This window comes from Leptopilina boulardi, unplaced genomic scaffold (assembly GCF_019393585.1).
Source record: "Leptopilina boulardi isolate dan_hultmark-lab unplaced genomic scaffold, ZJU_Lbou_2.1 LbouV2_202, whole genome shotgun sequence".
NCBI lineage: Eukaryota > Metazoa > Arthropoda > Insecta > Hymenoptera > Figitidae > Leptopilina > Leptopilina boulardi.
In genome coordinates, this window is record NW_026137755.1 from 2,658,359 (window position 1) to 2,674,765 (window position 16,407).

The following is a 16,407-nucleotide window of genomic DNA, read 5'->3' on the forward strand; positions in this document are numbered from 1 at the left end:
TACAAATTTTGTTATAATAAAAATTGTGTGTGTGTGTGAAATAGCGTGTGACCTACTCTTATGAAACAAGTAAAATTACGAATCAGTGGCTTTCAGAGCTCGTTAATGGAAATATATAAGCTCGTAAAAGACATTTAGTTCGCTAATGCGACTCTATAACATTTATTAATTTTTCCGTGTGGTTTTCTTGCTGCTGTGTATGGTATATGTGTAAGGATATATGTAATAAAATTTTTCAAAAAAAATATATATGAGAATGGAATGAAAAATAAAAATTTGATTAAAAAAAATTATTACGATAATCGAACAGAGACTGATAGTAATTTTGTTCAAGTATAATACAGTCCCCGTGAATTATTTAACTAAATATATATGTGTGTGTTTATCATTAGTTATGCTTAAACAAACCTAGAGTTACACAAATACATTGTATAAACATTATAACACTGTTATACAAAAGCTTAATTACATAAATCCACACACATATACACACAAGCTTAATCAAAATCTTATGAAATAATGAACACGATGTTTAAAACAATTTAAATATTGTTCATTACATTATGTCCGGCTAAAACAAAATTATACTATTGATATACAATTAAAAAAATGATGAACATCTGACTAATTATTTAATTGTACAGATGGAAAAATTACAAAAAATATAAAGTCTGACTATATATTTACTTCTACTACTGATAAATTAAAAAAAATTTAATGTCTTACTAAATATTAACCTTTACTACTGACTTTCTAATTTAATTATCATGTCTGACTAAAATCTATTTGTTCTACTAATTAAATTACAAAAATTTTAAAGTCTGATCGAATATTTACTTTTACTACTGATAAAAATAAAAATTAATTGACACTATAAGGTATAGTGAGAATGTTAAAATGTGACAAGAAGAAATGTGTACAATTGCATTCATTATTTTTTCTTTGATTCTCAGATTTTTTTGTCTTTCTTATTTTGTTGAACGTCTTCAAATATCCGTCTCTCTGCCCTTTCGAGTATATCAAAGGAACAATCGTCTCGTCTTTCCTACTAGCACTCGTCTTTCCTTTTAAAGGGGATTTGATTAATCGGGCTTTTAGCCTACTACCTTTGAGAAAATCGCGCAACGCTTCTATTTTCGTTGGATGTTCTATACATATATATATATATATATATATATTAAGAATCTGCGCAGGTTGTAGAGATTTAAATAAATTTCAACCGAATGTAAAAGAAGATTGCACAAATGTAATCAAAATCCTCTTTTATTATTCATTCGTAGTAAGGATTATTGTAAAGAAAAATCAAAACTTTACTCGGACGTTAAAATTTTTAATTATTCTTAGGCAAATTTTATACCTATAAAATAATATTTTAATATCAAGGGGAAATTGATGGAGAAAATTATATTGTAAAACTTAGAAAGTATACAATGAAGAAAAAAAATAAATTTAATCTAATAAATCGCACAATTTTTTTTGTGCAGAATTTCCTCCTAATTGGAAATTCTGGGTGCATTCTCTTTATTTTTTTTTACTATTGAGGAATATTCGGAAGGCTCTCGTCTCGATAAGTTTCATCAACGTGTCGAACATGCCTGGGGCTTTTCTCGCATGGCAAAGTTTGCCAAAGTTGAAGATCTAAGGAGTCTGTATTACTACCATGTTACTATGCAAATAATAACTCCAGTACGTAATAATCCTTCTCAACTGTATATTTACTTCGTCACTACACTTTCTTTAGATGTATATATTATATATATATACACTTGGAAAACATTTTGGCACATCATTTTGCTTAGATTCCAAAAACCCATCGTTAAGTTATTATTATTATAATTATTATTATTGCAAAAGCAATTTATTTATTAAAAAAAACAAAAAACAAAAATTACTCAGAGAGAAGAGATCATAAATTCCGTTCACAAATTGAGATATCGGCATCGTATTTCATATATATCTCATACAATATTCAGTATTGAATACAATTCAATTGGCTATCTTGTGTCAAGATATCAAATATCGATTAGATACGAATAAATCTGATGCACAAGAGGGTCCTGTACGTTAGTTTATGGTGAGTGTCTAATTACAACTAATATCTCAGCATCTTTTCACATAATTTCTAAAGAAAAACTGGACCAATAAAAACAATATTAATTTTATACACAGCACACCTAAAAAAATGCTATTAAAGAATTTTCATCAAAGACATAAAAATGATCGATTAAAAATCATATATAGGAAATGATATTTTTTTATACTTTTGTCGAAAATGCTGTTGATTCAATAGCAATATTTTTCTCAGTATTCAGCAAAATATAATCTTATTTAAAATTAATTAACATTTAATAAGTAGGCAATATAATTTTTTTTTAGTTCGTTTCATCATTAAACGTTCAGGTAATCGCATGGAGCTTATAAAAACCGATGCGATCATTAAAAGTTTCCTAACACATAAATTTCAAACTAATAAAACTTGTCATTAGCACGAAAAAAAAGTTATTACTTAAATTACGTTATTGACTTTTTTCTCAAAAAAAGTCTTGTTACTCTTTTTTTGCCCTTCATGTCCGTATTTTATTTTTAAACTTATACTAATTTTCTCTTTTAAAATATTTATTTTTAATAAATAAATAATATTAATAATAAATAAAGGAGAAAATTTAATAAATATTTATCTATTATTTTATTTATTTAGAAATAAATTTTCTAAAAACTATTTTTCCAAAACAAAAAAAATACGGAACAAAGTGGAATCTTGTGTATGATTAACGATAACCACCGTGAAACTTATCATCGAACAATAATAAAATCGAATCCTATAGTTATTGCGGTGTAAGCGATTATTGAATTCCTGGAAATGAAACTTTATACGAGCGTCACACACGGGCGACATCACTTTAACACGTTTTTCCCTTCACGAGATATATCGCGATTGGAACCCTACGGTGTGGATCAATGAAAATTGTTCCAACTACTCTTTTTCATCTTCCTCGATCAGTTTGATACTCTTTATTCTGCTGACCAGGGAATTCCAATTTTTCTTCAGCACCTGCGTATTTCTTTTTTTTCCTTCTTTTTTTATACCTCTTTTTTATGTCGTGTCACGAATACGAAGAAGAAATCCAATCAGTCTACTCCAATGTTTTTGGAAATCTCTTCAATTTTCCCAAAAAAAAAAGAAAAAACAGAATTGTTATATAGTTAATATCACGAATCAACTCTATTCATTCTTTTTTTTGCAATCTAACCTTTTAAATTGGAACAATATTTCTCAGCGAGGGAAAAAAATTCAAAGGGAATAAAAAAAATTAAATAACAATCATAATGCAGCCAGTCATAATTTTTGTGTTTTTTGTAAATATATAAATAAATTGAAAAAATTAAAATGTTCTTTTTTTAAACCCTTTGAAAAAAAATATAAAGGCCGGAAATAAGTTGCGATAAAAAAAGAAAAATTCTGTTGAGGGGAAAAAATAAAATGAAATTATGTGTGTATGTGTATGTGTGTTTCATTTGAATTGAGATATTCTGAGCTGTGTAAAGATTTTCTTCAGGTGAACTCACTTTTACATCTAGAGGAAATTCCATTCTCTCTTGAGATCATATTCGCGCTGCTGCAAAAAAGCTAATATGCGATTCATTCTGATTTAACCATCCGAGGCAATATTCACAAATTAACACTGTAGAGAAACAACAATATTCTCAAAACTATATTACACTGTTTTTTTTTGCATTAGAAGAAAAAAGTTCTTCTGGCGAGTAAAACTTTTTTTTCCTATATAATTCTATAATGTGATTTTTCTATAATAAATATATATATATATATACAAGTTGAGCGATCTAAAACAGGATTTTGTAGAAAGTTTTCTTTGAAAATTGGAAAAGCTGATAGCAAAACTTTCCATTCCGCAGAGAAGACAAAAGTAGTTTTCTCTGTGCTTGTTTTTTTTATGAAATAGCTTTCAAATTTAGTCACAAAGAAAAATGTACTTTTTCGACTCGTTTTTTGCCTATGTTGGAGATAGATTCTTTGAATATTGTTCTCTTGAGGAAAAAAAAAATTCATGGTGACAATTCATGAAAATTTGTGAGAAGAAAATCAAGAAGAGGGAAAAAAATTGAAATGATATGAGTAAAAAATTTTCCTTTATATATATATAGAGAGAGAGAGAGAAATAAATTCTTGAGAGAAATTCTAGGAAATAGACTACGAGATTCGTGGATTGGTTAGCTTTACAGTTCGTTAAGCAATGTCATTTTGTCACGTTTCTGAATCTCGAACGTTTCTGGCATTCCCGTTATGTTCGAAAGGAGAGGGAAAGGGGTTATCTACAATTGTCTACATAGACAATGTCGAATGAGTTAGAAAGTGTCTTGTAAATCGATTATTAGGTGACAAATAAAAAAAGAGAAAAAAAGAGACTCAGCTATTCAAATGAAAATTTCAATTTACTTGAAATTCTTTGATTTGTTTCTCTTCGGATTTGCATTATATTGGAATTTAAATATATCTGCCTTTTTCTAATTTTAAAGTTAGTTGATCTTCAATTTGTTTTTTTCTTTTTATAAGGTGACTAGTGGTAAAAATAAATATTTAATTTTTTTTCTAATTTTACCACTAGTAAAAGTGTTTAATCTAAGTTTTTCTAATTTTATCAGTAGTACAGGTAAATATATATTAAACCCTTTACATTGTTATAATTTTAAATAGTAAAAATTATTTTTAGTCTAAACATAAAGTCCTGTAATGTAATTAACAGTAGTACAAGTAAATGTTTAGTAAAACTTGTAAAATATTACCCTTGATTTAATTTCAATTTTAAAAATTGATGAAAATTTATCAAAATAAACGTTTGAGGGAAATTTTTATTCAATATCTTTATTAAAATCCCAAATGTCTTGTCTCGCTTGTAAAGTTTAAGTTATTTATTTAGATGCAATTTTTTTTTGGTGGCATCTGCGGGGGAAACTTGGAAAAAGTTTACTGACACAATTGTGGTGAATTTTCAACTATAATGGATGTTTATATATCTACTTTGAAAAACGTATGTAATAAGCATGAGAGAGAATATCCCTGGAGCATTACAAACCTGACACTAGTAGCAGTAGCAGCAGCAGTAGTGGTAATAGAAGTAGGATGGAGGCCAATACAGCTCTCTGGAAAGTTCACTTTCCAATACTCGAGCACACAGCTGACCTGGCATGACATGTACAGTAACTGGACTTCTTTTCATGCTGAAATACAGCCAAAGTTTCTCAATATTTCAAATTGACTCAGAGTCATCGATATATAGTGGACTGAATAAGCTCTCGATATATATTCCATTCCACGTTTCTGCATCGTAAATCCACGAATTGTTGTAGATAAAGACTTGTTTCTGAAATGTACAGATTTTAAAAATCTTTAAATAAATCTTTGAAAAAAGGAATCATCTTTTTAAATATAGTTCCAAAATAAACAAAGGATATTTTTTTTAGCAAAAAAGCTACAATTTTCACTGAAATAAATTTTTTAATTTCTTGTTGGTACTTTTTTATCTGCATTGTCTTTTTATAAAAACGTTTCATCGTAATAAACGGTTGTCTGTAGGAGTAAAAAAAATTTAACACACAAGTGGTGTGGTGCATGTTTAAGGAATTTTTTTTCAAAAGGATAAAATTGCATGCGTTGTACATAGCTAAATGTAATTTCCGTAGAGGTACGTGGCCCAATTCAGTGTATATGAAGGCTCTCTCATGGAAAACAATGGATGCAAGTGTATATGCGTGGTGTGCAACTGAACAGACATAGAATTCAGTGCTCCTTGCACTATAACAGTATATACACAAATACTCTGTAATTAACTCCATATAGTTTCTGATGTCCCTTGCTTCCTCTATATATATATATAATATTATTTACATATATAAAGTTTTTATTTGAAATAAATCTCACATATAGAAAAAAAATTAAAGAGATTTTAATAGTATTTAAAATATAATCTGTATTATAATAAGAATTGATTTTATCATTTTCAATTGAATATAACTTTCATTTGAGGGGAGAAATATACGTGCGTGATATTGCTTAATACGGACTACGTGATCAAGTGATTACAATGGCTTCAAGGCTTAGAAGCTTCCAACATTAAGGGGATGAAATGGTGTGGTCGGCTTCCTCGTGTATTAAATGTCTCTGAATTTCATTACATTTTTTACACAAACTCTTATAAATCAATTTTGCAAAGCAATGTCTGCTAATAAATACATCATATTCTGTCATTGAAAAAAAGAAAATTTTATTTTTAATTATTTGAATAATATATTTTCTGAAAAGGTAAGAAAAAATGAGTTTTTTTATAAACATGTACTAAAATGTGTGTGTATGTGAGCAGTCTTTTGCAAGTCTCAAGATCTTCTTAGATTTTTACTGTGTAGAGTGTGTGCAAAGAGCGTAAACATAACTAAGATTACTGCCTCTTGGAATTCACTGAGACGGTCCCCACTCGTGGCAAACTCAAGGAAATTCACTCCTTCTTGGTTTACTGATGGTAGGGTATATAGCCAAGGAAGAATATTCTATTCCTGAGACTCATCCCTGTCAGCTTGCTTTCTACGTGAGAGGCGTGCATAACATAATTGAAATTAACGATCATTCACTTTAAAAAATTAGACGCATCGACTTTTTCTTTATTATATTCCCTTAAAAAAATATTAAATCATAAGATATTAAATTTTTTTAAAAAATTATAATCAAATCAGAATTATTGAAAAATTTAGCATAACAGCTGAAGATTATAATTGAGGTGTATTTCAATGAATATCTTTGATGTCTCTCACTTTTGTATAAGAAAGAAAAGTATGAGAGAGAGAGAGAGAGAGAATTCATGTAGAAATTATCCGGTAAATTAAGCAGCTAGGTCGTTATTTCCGTGTTCTGTAAATGCAACTACAAGAGTACGATCTTCGACCTAGCTCACCTCATTCCAAAATCCGAAGCTGTTCTCAATTCACTATTCGCATCATCATATATATATATATATATACTAAGGATCAAGACGAGGTTCACAAGATTTATGGCTTGCCCATTCCCCTTTTCTTCAGGGGAGCCAAAGGCCAGCTAATTCACGTCGCTAATCCAACGTTGAAAATGTTCCGGAAGTAAAGCACGTGCGCACAATGTCGACAAGTCACATTCCCCATCTAAATAAAGCTCTGAAAGAAAACCCCTTCATTTAGAAGAAAGTGTAATCTTGACAAATCACTCCATTCCATTATTATAAACCTGAGGAATAATATTTCATTGATATTTTGATAATAAAATTTCAATTTTCTACCTTTTTACAATTTTATCAGTAGTGTGAATTGATTTAAGTCAGACTTCATGTTTTTTTTCACACTTTTGAAAATTTATGTAAAATTTTGCAAATTTTCTCAAAAATTAAATAAAAAAAAGTCAATATAATTTTCTGATTATACACTGGAACCTCCAACCATTGCAACGCGCGAGGCTTATGTGCAATGGATGGAGGTTACCCTTGACGTCAAGGTTATGTCAAAAAGTGGAAACACTCAGGGCCGTTCATATTATATACTTATGTATGGGATATATGTTCGAATAAAAATTGAGATTAATTTAATTCTTTATAAAGTAGAAAAATATAAAAATAATTACGTACATTTAAATTATAATAATGCAGATTATAATATCGATAACTCCGATCAATTGTTTAAATTAGAAAAAAGGAAAAAGAAACTGGGTCTAAAAGAAAACGTAACTGTGACGTTACTGATTTTTCTTGACTGACGCAATTTTTTCCCCTCTGACTCTTCTTGCCGCTGCCCAGCAAGTTTTGGTAAACAATTACAATGGTGATTCCGATTCTGGACGTTGTGCTGTTCAGATCGGACATTTTGTCTGTTTTTTTTGATTTTGTTTAAACTTTTTGTTTTTTTTGTTTTTGCATTTTTTTTATGTTATTTTTGAGGGAATGTCCCTCTAGATGCTTTTAAGATAATTTTTGTTTTTGGAGTGTTTTTTTTTGGAGTGTTTTTTTGAAGTGCTTTTGCTTTAATTTGCCTCATTTCTTTGAAGCGTCATAGAACAGTGATCAATTTTAAATCCATCTGTATTTAACAGATTAAATATGAATCGTTTTTAATAATAAATTTTTAAGCGTTCAGGGAATAATTTTTCTCTTGTTCTTTGCTTATTTTGCAATTTTGCAAGACTTTTGTGCACGTGGTTACATAACCTTAAAGGGCCTCTTGGTTAACCTCAAAATTTTTGGAGTCAATTAAGGAACACTGTATGCTGTCTATTTAGGGTTTTACTGATGCTTTTCTCTTCTGCATCTGGATTACATCATTTTATATCTTGCTGCATTATGAGGATTATTGGACATAAATAAAATTGGATTGATACATGGATTTTTTCATTTCTGTCATGAGGACTGCTGTTTGGCTGCTTGCTTTTCCTTCCAGATTTCGCACGATTTGGTCTGCTTCTCAAATTTAACCTTTTTTCCTTTCTTTCAAATTTTATTAAATATATTGTAAAGATTTTAGTTTTGAGTTAAGCATTCATCTTTTTCAATTAAATTTCAAACTTTAAATTTAAAATTAAAATTTTTTTGGATTACTCTTAATTTTTAATTTAATTTTTCTTATAATTTTTGCCAATATTAATTTTTTTTTTTTTTTTTTTTTTTTTTTTTTTTTTTTCTCTTTTATTAATTTTATTATTTAATTTTTCACACAAATTATAAATCAAATTTCAATTCAAATATTTTGTTAATTTAACCTTTTATTTATTTACTTATTTATTTATTTATTTATTTATTTTTTTTTTTTTTTTTAAGAGAAATGGCGGACTTGAAGGGGGTGCAGGAGGAGGAGTCCATGAATGTGGATTTGAGTGACTCTCCTACGTCACTTATTAATTTTAATGTAGAATCTCCAAGTGTAGTCACTACACAAATACCTCAGTCATCATCATCCTTGTTGATGTTGGCAGATGCCGCTAATGCCGCCAAGCCAGATAAAGTTATATCTAATTATGAAAGTTTTTTTCTAAAACATTTTGATACCCTTCCTCCTTTTTCTGCTTCTGGAGATATTGGTAAAAAGAGACCTCGTGATACCAGTCATTCACGAGACTCTAATTCCACTAACTCTTCTACCTCAAATGATTGCAATAGGCCTGTTGGCAAAAAAACTCCAATTTCTTCAGAATTTAAAATCGATAATGGCCCTTCAGCTTCTTCTGGTACTGTATTGAGGGGATTGTCTACTGGTCTTTCTGCTCCCTCTGGCTCTAACGTAAGACCTTTGACTTCCTCCAATATTGGACAGGATGGTCGAAATGATGATAGGATTCTTTCTAATCAATTAAATCAAGACTCTTTCTGGTTTAATGATAAATTTGGTGATATTTCTAAGAGATATAGCTCATTCAGCTCCCCCCCATTTGTTGTTCTTATGGAGAGTACCGTCTCAGGTCGTAATGTGGGAAAGTTGGATCCAGTTTGTGTTCTCAATTTATTGAACCCCTTTATAAACGGAGAGAAGTCAATTACAAGAAGCGGAATTAACCAATTGAAAATTACATGCGATAACTGGTTGAGTGCTAACAACCTTATTGATAAGAGAGAACTTTCTCTGGCAGGTTTTAGATGTTTTATACCAGATTCTTTTTTGGGAAAGAAAGGTTTCACTACTCTATTTCCTATAAGTAGAACTATTCCAGAAATAGTCTCTTTTTTTGATAGTCCCACATTAAGCAACATAATTTCTATAAAGAGAATCTTTAATGGTCAAACTCCGACTGACCGGGTGGAATTTACTTTTTGTACTAGGGCTGTCCCAAGCTGTATTTCTATGAGTGGCTATGATTTACAACTAATTCCGGTCATACCGAGACCAAGAAGATGTTTTAAATGCCAAAGATTTTGCCATACCCTCAATCAGTGTCGATCTACATTCCCTTCATGCGAATTTTGCGCAGGGAGACACCTTACAAAATTTTGTCCAAGAAAGAATGCAAGACCTTGTTGTAAGAATTGTAAAGGTCCTCATATTGCTTCATCAAGTGAGTGCCCGATTTTCGAGTTCGAATTTAGTATTCTTAAACTTAGAACTACCCTTGGTTGCTCTAGAGATGAGGCGAGATTGATGGTCTCTTCGGAAAATCCTGATTTATTTAGTGAGGTCCTTCCGAGGGATGACGACTCCCTTATTGACTCCTTTAATAATGATATTGCTACACTTGTTGAGGGAGATCACACTGAATCTAATAATAACCCTGCATCTTCAACACCGGTACGCGATTTTGTTGGATCAAATGTTGAAGGGAATCAGAATTTCAGGAAACCCTTTTCCCTGCTCGAGGTCGCTGAGTCTCTTGGTGATGATAATCTGACGAACAAATTGACTGCTGTTGATGAACTGTCAAATTTGAGTCAGTCTAAGTTGGACCTTATAGATTCGATGCGGAAAAATTTGTCTTTTTAACTTTCTTGCATTTTTCTATATGTTCGTTGATTATTCATTTAGCGTTTACTAAACTTGTTTAAATTTTATTTATTTATTTTATTTTTTTTTTTTTTTTTTTTTTTTTTTTTTTTTTTTTGAATCTCTAATGGTATATTTCCATTATTTTCTTTGAAGGGGAGAATGAGAATGAAATATTTATTATTTACATACTGTTTTATTGATCTGTTTAACTTTGTTTTTTCTTTTTACTTATTTTATTTTTTTATATTCATTTAAGCAGGAAAAGGAGAAGAAATATATTTATTCAATCATCTATTTATTTACTTGCTTATTTATTTACCTGTTTATTGGTTTATTTTATTTTTTTTTTATCATCATTGTTATTGTTATTATTATTATTATTATTATTATTATTATTTTTTTTTTTTTTTTTTTTTTTTTTTTTTTTTTTTTTTTGTGTTCCAGATATTGTTTTATTTTTTGTTAAAATGAGTGTTTTAAGTCCATTATTGGACTGAAATGAACCTCTATAAAATATATCCTATAGATTTGATGAGTTGAAGTTTATCTCTATTATTTTTATTTTTCTTTATTTTATATATATATTTATTTATTTGTTTATTTATTTATTTATTTTTTTTTTTTTTTTTTTTTTTTTTTTTTTTTTTTTTTTTTTTTTTTTTTTTTTTTTCTTTCTCTTTCTCTTTCAAATTAAAACTTTAATTGTTCCCTGAACGCTTATTAAACTTGTTGAAATTTAATTTTCGTTGGTATTCTATTGGAGCTTCTCCATTGTTATTTGGTTTAGAGGAAAGAGAAGAGAGATAATTTTCTTTCTCTATTCTGCTATTTATTCACTTGTTTAAATTGTTTTTTTATTTTTTGTTTTTTATTGTTGTTGATGGTGTTTTTTTTTTGTTTTTTTTTCTTTTTGTTAAAATGAGCGTTTTTAAGTATGGAACTTGGAATGCTCGTAGTGTAGTAAATAAAAAGGCTGAAATTGAATCAATCCTCAGCTTATATGATTTAGATGTTTTAGCCATCTCTGAAACTTGGCTTTCACCACGAGTTCAGGTATGGCAGATTCCTGGTTATTATACTTATAGGAAAGATCGTGGTGATCGACAAGCTGGTGGTGGCTCCTTATTGCTAATTAAAAATACATTGTTGATTACACCATTACATATTAATAAGAAAGTTTTATCGCAAATTGATGTTGTGGGTGTCTCGATTAGTACAGAGTTTGGTCCACTGCAATTTTTGTCAGTTTACGCCTCACCTGGAGTACAGGTAATATCATCAATTTGGTCTGAACTCATCCAGAGCTGTAATTTAAATGAAAAAATAATTTTATGCGGAGATTTTAATGCTCATGCTTGGCTTTGGGGTGCGAATCATAATGATCGTCGTGGCTCCTGTTTAGCTGAAGCAGTTGAAGATTTTGATTTGATTCCTTTAAATGATTGTATTCCAACTTTTATAAGATCAGATGGAGTCAGGAGTAATCTTGATCTGATATTTGTGTCATCTTCTCTTGTCCAGGTTTCATCGGTTGAGGTTACTGCAGATTCTTTTACTTCAGATCATCTTCTTGTGATTGCTGAATCCAATATTACACCTAAACTTGTTAAATCAACTACTAATAAACTTAATACCAAGAATGTAGACTGGTCTAAATTTTCGGTTAGCATTGATAATAAATCTACAACTCTTTTAAATGATCTAGATGATGGTGCAGATGTTAGGGATGTTTACAATAAATTTGCTTTACAAGTTAAGGATGAATTATATGATTGTGGTGCTTATGCCCCATCAAATTTGCCAGGCAAGAGAAAGGTCAAACCACTTTGGTGGGACTCTGAATGTGATGATGCTCTGGAGAGGAGAAGATCGGCTAGAAGGGATCTTTTAGCTTGTCAGAATTGTGATCTCTTATCAAAATTTAATTCTATTGATAATGAAGTTAAGTGGTTTCTTCGACAGAAGAAAAAAACTTCTTTTGTTAAGTTTTGTGACAATATAAAGCCCTCAATGGGAATTAAAGAAATATGGGGAAAGGTCAAGGCATTTTCCAGCGCATCTCAACCATTTCGGACAGGAATTTGTAATGACCCTAACTCTGATGTTTTTAAAAAACTTCAGGAAGAATTGGTTCAGGAAAATATTCCTGTTATTAATCTACCTTTAATTCCTGATCCAATAGTTCCCAATGTATTAAATGAACCTTTTTCTTATTTGGAATTTCATTCTGCTATTTCTCAATGTAAGAAAAATTCATCTCCTGGCCTTGACTCTATTTCAAATGAAATTCTTCAAAAATTGCCCACCTCTAGTAGGAGACTTTTACTCCGGCTTTTTAATGACTTTTTCACAAAATCTGTGTTTCCAGATACTTGGAAAAATGCCAGGGTTATATTTATTCCCAAACCTGGTGGAGTGGGTTTTAGACCAATTTCATTGACATCTAACATCTGTAAACTTTTTGAGAAGATGGTCCATAGAAGATTGGAACACTATGTTGAATCCGTCAATGCTATCCCTAGATTCCAATTTGGTTTTCGTAGGGGACTTTCATCGATGGATTGCGTCTCTACCTTGACCACTGATATACATATTGGTTTTGCTAGGAGGGAACATACAATTGCCCTGGCAATTGATATTAAAGGAGCTTTTAATAATATCACTCCTCAATCTGTCTATAATCGACTGACAGAATTAGGTGCTCCTTCTAGAATCATCAACTTTGTGTCTTTTCTCACGAGTTCAAGGAGACTGTTCTTTTCCGCTGATACTGATGAGTATAGGCTCTCGGGTGTTGGAGTTCCTCAGGGTGGCGTTTTGTCGCCTCTTTTGTTTAATCTTGCTCTTGGCAATATTGATTCTTGTATTCCACATGATGTTAAATGGCTTATGTTTGCTGATGACTTGATTCTATATATCAGGACAAGTGATCCAACGTTAGGAATAAAAAGACTAGAGGAAGCGGTCAAATTAGTCTCTCAATGGTTGGTCGATTTGGGTTTGGCAATTTCAATTCCCAAATCACAACTAATTGCATTTTCTAGAACAAATCAAGATTTGAATCAATTATACATCGAATTGGATGGATGTAGAATTAATGTTGGTGGTCCAATGGAATATCTCGGAGTGATTCTAGATAGAAGATTATCATGGCTTCCCCACATTAAAAATATTGCTGCTAAAGCCACAAGAGCAATTAGTGTTATCAGGGCCTTATCTAAGGTTTCTTGGGGTGCTAATCCAACTACATTACTTAATGTTTATCGTGGTTTTGTTAGGGCTCATTTGGAGTGGGGATGTCAACTATTTTCTTTAGCTGCTAAATCTAATTTAGCTATTTTAGACCGTATACAATTTTCTGCCTTAAGATCAGTACTTGGATGCATGCGATCTACTCCCACTTCAATTTTATTATCTGAATCTGATGAGCCCCCTTTACATCTCAGAAGAGCCATGCTCTGTAGAAGACACATAGTTAGAAATATCTCTTGGTCTCGCAACCCCCTATTTCCCAAATTACAATTACTGGATGAAGTATTATTTGGAAGAACGGGTTCTCCGGATGAAAAAATCTTACGAAGGACAAAGTTTTCTTTACTTGAAGCATATATAGATGTTGGGGTTATGCTCAATAAATGTGGCAGAACAAAAAAACCTAATTTTTTTGATTTTTCTTGGCGTGAGCTTACATTTGATATTTCGATTGATGTGGACTCCGGTTTGGAAGTTAAATCTAGTGTCAATCCATGTGAAACTTTTGATTTTTTTATGAACTCCTCTTTTAAGGATTATGTGCACATCTTTACTGATGGTTCACATAACCCAACTAGGAGTCTTTCTGGAGCAAGCTATCATGTTCCCTCTATGAATCTTGATTTCTCAGTCAAACTCAGTGGAGTCATGTCTGCTGAATCCTGTGAATTATACGGTATATTTTCTGCGTTGAAATTCATAAGATCTACTCAATTAAATAAGATTATTATAGTATCTGACTCGAGAACTTCACTGAGTGACATTGGAAATAGGTTTTCACTTCTTAAGCCGCATCCCATTATACTTAAAATAGTTAAAATTACACTAGAGTTGATTAACGAGGGTCGTCTTATCCAATTTATGTGGGTCCCATCACATAAGGGTATTGTAGGCAATGTAAAAGCTGACAAGTTGGCTAAAGAGTCCTACAATCTACCTATAGGTAATTTTGCGGGTGCTCCAATGAGAGACTTTTATTCATTGTTGAGATCTGATCTAATATCGTGGACAAATAAATTATGGCCCTATTTTGGTTCTAATATATCCCGTAATCCCTATTTTGAAAAAGTTAATTTCAAATCTGTAAGACCCTGGTTTGGCGGCATTGATGTGCCAAGAAGATATATTAATTTAATTACAAGATTGAGATCTGGTCACATATGTACGGGAGAGCATTTCTCTAGAATGAATTGGACTCTTCCTCTGAATTGTCAGTGTGGCGAGGAGTTTAAAAGCCTCCGTCATTTATTAAGTTATTGTCCTTTATTATCTCCTTCTAGGCCTGCATTTTTCTCTTATTTGTCCTCTAAAATTTTGAATTTTGATCCGGACAATTTTAATCTGGACAGTTTAATTTTTAAGCCAACTTTAAATTCCGTTATTGAAATTGGCAAATTCTTTAAGGATAGTGGTATAATTTTATAGTCTTCTCAAAACTTCAATCTAAGCTTATTTATTGAGATATTATTGTGAATTTCCCTCAAATCCTTTTCCCTTAAGCAGTAATATGTAACTATTAAACGCCGCATATACATCTAACCTTTACTGAATTCGTATATTGGAATGGACAATAATCGCCTCACACGATATAGAGGCTAATGGTACAGTCACAACTTGACTGCCTTGCTACGTGGACAATAATACATTGCAGTGAACTGCACTTTACCTATACTTAAAATCCTGGACTGGTTTAATGCCTTGGATTATCCATAAATACTATCGTTAAAACAGTGTTCGTGAAAATTAACTGTATACCAAAATCTCAAATAATTAATCATTATTAGTGACATTCATTAACTTTTATTACTGGAAGTGACTTTTAGTACTGGCTATTTGTCTATACAAGAGGCCATTTAAACAAAACAAACAAACAAACAAACAATGGTCAGAGATGCAATGGTTGGAGGTTCCAGTGTATTTCGTAAATTATTTAATTTTTTTTTTGTCTTTTATCAAGTCAATCGTCAATATTTCATTTGTGAAAATCAATTTAGTTTTGCCTTTCGGCACTTTTTTGCGTGAGTTATTTCGCATTCACCGCACAATATATAGCATTAAATATTGTGCAAAAATATCACTTTGATGTTATGAAAAACATTTTTAATTCTTTGCTTTAAAAAAAACAAGAACAACTCTATCTAAACTACCTATAGCAAATATTTTTTAACACAACTATTTTGAAAATCATTTTTTTTTTAATAATTAATTTTTTTAAATAGCATGCAGGAGGGAATTTCTCGATTGTTTAACTCAGGGTAATGTAGATTTTCAACTTTCCAATTATTGGAGTGCGTAAAAAAATGAAAAAATTTTTTTTTTTTTTAATATATGTATTTGTTTTGTGATAGTTGATGAATAAAAAAGTAAGGGGATTTTTTTTATCAGAAAAGAAAAATTGGGTTAAATTCACAAAGACTCATTAACGGATAGATGTCGCATAAATTCGTTATTAACAATAATCTCTCATACATTGATTTATACTCTCTCTCTCTCTCTCTCTCTCTCTCTCTCTCTCTCTCTCTCTCTCTCTCTCTCTCTCTCTCTCTCTCAATTCGTTATCGCGTAACGCATGTACATGTGCGCGCATATACACACGATCGTCAAAGAGAATCATCAGCATCGATGCAGCCAACGTATATATATATAGAGTATAATAAC